Source organism: Teleopsis dalmanni, chromosome 1, assembly GCF_002237135.1.
Source record: "Teleopsis dalmanni isolate 2A chromosome 1, ASM223713v2, whole genome shotgun sequence".
NCBI lineage: Eukaryota > Metazoa > Arthropoda > Insecta > Diptera > Diopsidae > Teleopsis > Teleopsis dalmanni.
Window position 1 is genome coordinate 156789673 of NC_051846.1, and position 8587 is coordinate 156798259.

The 8587-nt window shown below is 21.6% G+C and overlaps 1 protein-coding gene across 1 annotated transcript in view; it reads left to right on the forward strand.

Moving 5' to 3' along the window:
* The window catches only part of LOC119666533 (serine-rich adhesin for platelets-like), a 378359-nt gene that overhangs the window by 154242 nt on the left and 215530 nt on the right, over positions 1-8587 (forward strand). The gene's annotated exons all lie outside the window — the stretch shown is intronic.

Genomic DNA, 8587 nt, shown 5'->3' on the forward strand with positions numbered 1-8587 from the left:
ATTGATTCATTTTGAAAGAAAGAATCTATGGAAAGTATATAGTGAATTCATTTGAAACAACAATATATGGTAAGTCCGTTAAAATAATCTCTATAATTATTAAAAAAACGCTTTCAGAAGAAAGTATCTGCTTAAAATTGTTAATAGTTAAGTACAGTTTATTTGCACTAATATATAGCTTTTAAATTATTTATTAATTTATTAATTATTTAATTAATTTTATTCCGCATTTCGTGTGAAATTTTTGTTAATAATCTGTGGGGAGAAAGTTCAAAGCATTATATAGTTTCCACGGCCAATGTAAATTTAAAATAATCATTTCTAATAATGAATTTTATGGTATGTTTAACAGTTATTATATAAAAGTGTTATAATATTACTATTAAATGCCATTATACTTCCTATTGGCTGTCATTTTTCATACATTTTCCTGAAATTTATTAAAGAAAATAATAATAAATTTAATAAAATCATCCTTGGTGCTTACATCACTTCTACAAAATATATCCAAATCAATTAATTTATCGACTTGTCAGTTGTCGACAGTTGTCGGAAATAGACGGACATATTATATTTAGGTCAAAATAACAGTTTTATGATAGACCTTCAGAAACAAAACAAAAAAAAATGACTTATTTACAATATACAATAAATGAATATATCGTATGTATTGTATATATATATACAATATATAAAGAATTCAGAGAGATGGCGCAACGTAGAATAAATCTTAATAAAATCACGTTTACTCGAACGAAAATATTTTCTTTTTTATGCAAAACCATTCATATGCATATATGGATATGGTTTTAATACGAAAATATAAATAAATATTTAGTTTAATAATAAAGTTGTTTACATTATGAAAATGTAAAGAAAACATGAGAAAATAAAAAACCAGTTAGTGTTGTTATAATTTTGCATATTTTACGGGTAAATGCTCTTTTATTTGTTTTAATTTTTTTTTTTTTGCGATTTTTTTTCTTCTCTTGACTTCAATGAGCTGCAAATTTACATCATTTTTAATGTGAAATTAACATAAAATTACTTTAGATTTATGCACATTTTAATTAGTAAATTTTTCTAAACAACTTTTTTTTTGTTTTTATTTCATTCAAACTTCATCGCATAGACGACGCTTTTATCGCAAACTGCCAAGTTGCGATAAAAACGTTAGAATAACGCGCATAAGTCGCAACCTAATGAGGCTAATTCATTTTATGGTTTATGTAAAAATTGTTAAATTAATGTAAATAAAATTTATTTAAAGTTATTTAAAGAAAAACATTAAAATAAACAGAAAACAATTAAATGTAATTTTAAAATGAAAAATTGAGTTCCTGTTTTCCTTCATTTTACGGCATTTTAAGTAAAGTCTATTTGTTTTAATATACATAATTATTTTTTTTTTGTTTACTACTATGTTGACTGTCTACTAAAAAATAGTTTTATATATTTTTAAATAATTTATTTTTTATACATAGTTAAGAAAAAAATTATGTTTACACAAAAAATTAATTAACTAAATTATTTACGGAATAATAATTCCAACTACAAAGAAGTTTTTATTATATATACATATATAGTAACATATATATAGTGTATGTAAGCCACATATGAATCTAATTGTATGATAAATTATATCATATAAAAAATTTAGACTAAATTACAAAAAAATTGATTAAACAATTATAGTTTATTTTATTTATTTTTCTTAATTTTCACACAATTAAATACTAACAATAATGATAGATTTTAAAATTATTAAACTTTTTATTAAAGTGATTTAATATCATAAATTAAATCGTGAGAGAAATAATAATTATATGTATTACTAAAAATAAGAGCAATGTAATATAACTTTAAGATAAAATTGCCTACTAATATTATATTATTAAAACAAGAGGAATATACTATATTATTATATTGTGGGACGTTGGACTGAAGTGAAGGATTAGCTGAAGTAGACCACGAAACAACATGGGAATATACTATAACTCTAAGATGAAATTGGATACGATAATTGGCTATGATAATAATTTAAGAAATCTTACAGAAATTCTGACTATTTGTATGTCCAAACCTCCAGTTATCTACTAACTGCAGTTTTGTCACTGTTATGGTTCCATTACCACATACATGGTTATGGCCCCATGCCCATGGTGTACTACCTAATCACAATAGACAAATTCAGATTTATGAATAATGTAATCGAACTATTAAGTCACAAAACTAGGAAATCACTCTAATGAAACATGTAGGTTTTTTAGGGAAGATAATGAGACTTCAAAACTCGTGCTAAGAATTTGTCAGGCACTGATTTAAAACCGAAAGTGAGCATTTCTCATTATAACAAGAAATTAAACTTTGTGGTGTAGTTTCAATACTATAATTTTTAGAGGAAATTAGAATCGGAGAAATTCACTATAACCATAAAATGAGCAAAATAGATCTCTATGTCGCAGTGTAAATTTGCTAAGCAGAAAGATAATAATTGTCAGTTACTGTTTTCTTGAGATCAGAGTTACTAACCTATGAGAATAATGATTCTAAAAGACTCTGATTGATAATAATTGTCCGTTACTGTTTATATGTGGTGAGAGTTATTAACCTATGAGAATAATGTGAAAGATAATGACTCTGAAAAACTCTGAAAACTAAGTATTTAACTTCAGGATAAGGTTGACTATGATAGACTGAGATAACCAAGTTTTGGTGACAATAATTTGATTTGTCGGGTATTACAGACTGAGATACTGAAGTTTTGGTGACCATAATTTGATTTATTGGGCATGGCAGACTGAGTTACTGAAGCTTTGGTGACATTTATTTGTCGGGTATGACAAACTGAGATACTGAAGTTTTGGTAACAATAATTTTATTAATTCTATATACACAATGTAAATCAATATATATATATTGGAGGATAGACCATTGTATAAGTTTGTTGCTAAAATGTTTTCTTTTTTAAATATATAATGATTTATATATTTGCGTTTTATACTCTGCCTAGAAACTCAAAAAAGATGTTAATAATTTTGTATTTTTAAACAAATTGACAAAGAAGTAGTAATAACATATATTTGTATAAATGTAATGGCAACTTAGAAGTAAATTTGAGTTACTTCTCTGTCAAATTGAAATAAATCTTTAGATGGCTCTGGTAAGTACGAAAACAATATAATATAATGCTTAAAATAACAATATAGAGAAATTCCAGTAATAGTGGTTGAACCGTTGGAGAAATTATATGACGTTTCTAAACTGAATACTGTTTCAAAAATAAAAAATAAACGCTTAAATTTGATTTTTATTGGATTAACTCTATTTAGCATTCATTTGAATAAATTATTGATAAACAAAAATATTAAAAATTAATAAATTATGAGAAAAACAACATCAACTTCTTCGTCTTTAGTCTAGACAACTTTTTTGTATTATAATTTCATATATTGGAATTGATTTGAATTAATTTAATTTGAACAATTTAATACTACTAAATATATGAATTTAATGTAGTTTATGTATTGTAAATTGATATTAGATAGAACGTATGAGCATATGACTAATAATATTTAATTTTAAACACTTTGTTTACAAAATAAGATATTAGCATATTTCTCAGATAATAAGAAATTGAAATTTAAAAAATAAATTTCAAATTTTGTAGTAAATAGAAATTTGCAAAGAAAAATTGTTGTATATTCCTCCAGAAATTTTGAATATTAGAACTCATATAGAAGTTATCGACATTGTAAAGAATATAAGATCTAAAAGACGAGTATATTAGTCAAATCTGTATTAATCGCTTGAACAAGATTGTTTGAAACAGAATACTAGTAATAAGGCGACGATAAGGAAGACCCCTAAGAAGTTGTGGTGAACACTTGGTAGTAATCTTAGAGAATTATGTTTTTTATACATAATATAATAATATATATATTTACACATATACCATAAATAGGCTATAACTTAGCGTTAACCTACAATGAAATATTAGGAGAAATAGAAAATAATACATTATAATCTAAATTTTGATTATAATGATTTTGAAATAATGAAATTTTCAAGAAATCATTCTATAATCTAACATATCTTTCTATTTCTTGAAGTAGCAGCATATCCTGATTATATGTCAAATGCATATATGGTATATATATATGTATTATATATTTCTGGAATGGGTTTAAAAAATTTTTTCGAAACTACGAGAAATATATAGGTTTTTGAAAATTTTCAAAATATTTTTCTGATTATGAATTTATTATTTATTTATATTTAAAGCAAATGTCTTCTTATGGTTTTTAAATATCTCATAACATATGAATAATATAAAAATATTTTTAAATATTTTTATTTATTTATATAAATACTTGTCTAATTATTCATGATATATGATCAATATATGATATATCATATGATCTCATACAATATCATATATTTATCTTAAAATGATTTGTTTGCATGAAATATATTATATAAAAATACGTGCAGTTTATATCCACTAAACAATTTTAAAAATTTATGAATTTATTGTTTATTTAAGTTTAAAAAGTATAGCTTTGTTATTAAGTAAAGATTTCATTCAAAATATTTTATTATTTTATTTGTGATCAGGGAAACCGTTTCCCTGAAGATGACCATTGAAGATAGTCGAAATATCGGAAAAATATTTTAATAAAATATAAATTGTTTTTAAATAAAAATAATAAATTATAGGTTTTTTATTTCTTTTTAATGATCAATTAGCAATAATAATAATAAATTATTATGTAAAGATTTCTTAATTATTTAATATAAATGAAGGAAAGCCAAGATTCAACTAGGATTGTTGCGCCATTAATGATGATGAATGAAATATCAAATATTAATTTATTTATTTCAATATCATTTGTTGGTATGAAATGTGCTATATTAAAAATATATGAAAATTATATTAATTAAACGGACTCTAGTTCTGTTTAGTAACTTTATACTGTTTCTTAAATAAATTTTAAAAATAAATTTTTTTTCCAATAATATATATAAAAATGTTAAAACATTTAAATATTTATTTATATAAATATTTTTTATTATATTTATTTTTATTACGCCTAAAAAAGGCAGTTTAAATAAAGTAAGTAAAAATTTATTTTTATTTTTGTTTATATGTATTTATATGCCTACATTATATATATTTATTTCGTATTTATAACATTAACGGTTTCTATAAATTACATAAAAATATGTATTTCGAAAAATATGTATATAAGACCCTAAATTCCTTAGTATTATTTAAAAATTTGTTAAAAAATTAAAAAAAAAATTATTTTAATATATTTAAGTATTTAAGCAACATTTTTTAAAAAATGATTTTGCTCAAAAAAAAATGTACCGCACCAGTTTAGCATAATAAATTTTTTTAACACAAACAAATATAAATAAAGCAATAATAATAATAAAAAATTAAACAATAAAAATATTATTTAAGCTCGTTAACAAAACAGAAATTTAAAATTTCTATAACGAAATAAAAAAAAACACAGTGCGAATAAAAAATAAATTATAACAATGAAAGCCATAAACAAATTATTTACCTTTCTTAAGAGAATCGTTAAATATTAAAATTTATATTTTATCACAATATTATTTTAATGTAAAATATTTTGCACTTTTTTTCGATTTAATCACAAATTTCTGTTTTTCGATTTTATTTAAAAAACTTTTATAAATTTTTTTTTAAATTATAAAAATTATAAATATTTTGCAACTTATTTTTATATAGTAAAAGCTATATAATTAATTTAGTTTATGTTATTTTAATGTAAAATTATTTTTTGTAGTTCTACTTGTTTTATTTTTGGCAAAATAAAATATTTGTTGTTTTATATTTTTTATATAAATTTTTGACGGAAACATTAACTTTGTAGTTTTGTTTCTTGTAAATATATTAAATTATTTTAAATTCGAAAATAAACGTAATATTTAAAATCACACATAAATTTCGTACATATTAGTATAGTTTATTATTATTTATTAAATTTAAAAATATATTAAAGTAAATAGGAGAAAAAGTTCAAAAAAAAACAAAATCACAAGAATTATTCGATTTGAATAGAAATACGTTTTCGCACGTCGAACGCTCAAATGTGTCTGAATCCAGCGATGCTGACTTAAATACGCAAAACTTTAACATAAAATTGAAAAAAAAAGCATTAACAAGAATAACAACAACAACAATCAAATAACAACAAATATAATAATAAAAATACAGAAGCGAATTGAATTGTGTTTATTTTGTTTTATTTTTTTATATTTATTTTTGTATAAAGCACTCAAGAAACAAACCAAATAAATAAATGTAACGGAACGAAATGAAACGAAACATACGACATGAAAGCCAAGCAACGGCATTAACAACAATTAACGAGAGCACGAAGAGAGTACAACGAATAAAAAGCTACGACAAATGGTTCACATGTTCGTATTGTACTTCGTGTTTGTATTCAAATTCAACCAAAAGAAACGAAATTCAAATACAGTAACAATTTCAAATGTACGTGTGTGTTATTTTGCAGGATTCCGGTAGGAAAAACGTTTTGAATACAAAAAGTGTACAAAAAAAAAAAAGAGAAAAAACAAAAGTAAATAATTTACGTTGCAAATTAATTGATATAATAAATCGCTTTTTAATTTCATTCACAAGTAATGCGATTAGCTGTTAAGTAGTAAATTGAAATTTGCACATTTCTGTAATTGCATCACTCATACGTAAATCAAAGATTGCGTCTTAGAAATTATTAACATAGAAACCAAGTTCAGAATTATGCACGACGCAAACGCAAACGCCAATGACAACAATGACGGACGGATTCTGTTATCGATTCGTCGCCGTTGTCGCCCGCTATTGTGTCTGCGGTCTGCTTTAATAGTCAATAATAGTTCAAACACGCTTGTCTATTTGCGCATAGATGAACATTTTTACTACTCTGAAGACTGTAAACATGCAACACTAAATGGTTCAGGTAGATAGAATACATTACTGCGTCGTTAATTGTAATGCTAATTTATTGATAATAAGGCTTTTATTATATGTTATGTGTATTGTTGATATCTTTATAGACCGATGATCTAATGATGTTAGATACATATTTGAAAATATCTGTAAAAAAAATATTAACAACTAGTGATTGATGAAGAAAAGACAGTAAAGTGAATGTTAACTTGAAAGTAGACTTTTTAATTAGCTTAGTTTGATAAGATAAAATCAATATTAGTTAATAATTAATTAAATTTATTTATAATTTTTATTAAATTGTTATTTATTATAATAATTAAATTATATATTAGGAATTATGATATTTATAATAATATATAAATAACTTATATATATGAATATTATAATTTAATATATATATATAGGAGAAAATTAATTATCTATTAAAAATTATATAATAAATAAGAAAATATTTATTGAAAAATAAATATTTTTTTAAATAATTATATTTACTTAAAAAATAGTAATTTACATAAAATTTTAAAATTCAAATTCATTATATATCATATTACAATAATTTTCAATACGTATAGAAATATACAAAAAATTAACACTCGAAAAAAAGTTAATATTTCTAAAAAAAAAATTTAAAAACAAAACAAAACCGACTTTATTAGATTATAGTATAAATTATAAAATTTTGAATTCTATATTTTGGATATAGTTTATCCAGACTGCAAATTTCAAATTAATCAAGCTGAAGTGATAGTGTTTCCTACTTAATTAATATAAAATAAACTAAGTCATACTGCAGTATGATATTTTGAATACACGATTTGTAATATTTCACTAAATATTGTTATATTTTAAATAATATATATATATACATATATTTTATATTAAAATAAATAGTTTTTTTAAAAGATACCAAATATTGTTTATATTTAATGTATTGTTTTACAATATTTTAGTTTATTTCATGATATTTTTAGACTTTTTTTCATAATATTTTAAGTAAAATATTTTTTTAAATCATATTTTTTCATTTCTAAATATTTTTTTAAAAATTTTAAATTATTTTATTAAAAATAAATTACGACAATACTTATTATTTGCACAGCTTTTTTATTTAATAAAAACAATTTTTTTAGAAGTTATGTATTTTGCGTTTTTATTTTTCATTAAAAATAAATAATTTTTTTCAAATATTTTTTAAATTTTTTAGAAAATATTATTTTTGTATATAGTGGTTATATTTTTTATATAAAATTAGAGATATGATATGTATTTATACATATATATTTATATATATAAATAATATATAATAAATAGTTTATATTTGTGTAATATATTATATAAATACAAACTCAATTATTAGTTATTTAAACTAATAATTTTTTAAAACTTAACCCGATAGAGAGTGACGACATGCCTTTCTATAGCGCTTACAAAGATTTAGAGTACAGTTTTTATTGTGTTATACTGTGCTAAATTGGTCTAAAATATAACACAATAATAATAACTTTGAATATAAAATAATTAAATATTTTACTATGTGAAGTGCAGTTTTTTTTATATTATTTTAAACTTATAATATAAAATAATAAATCC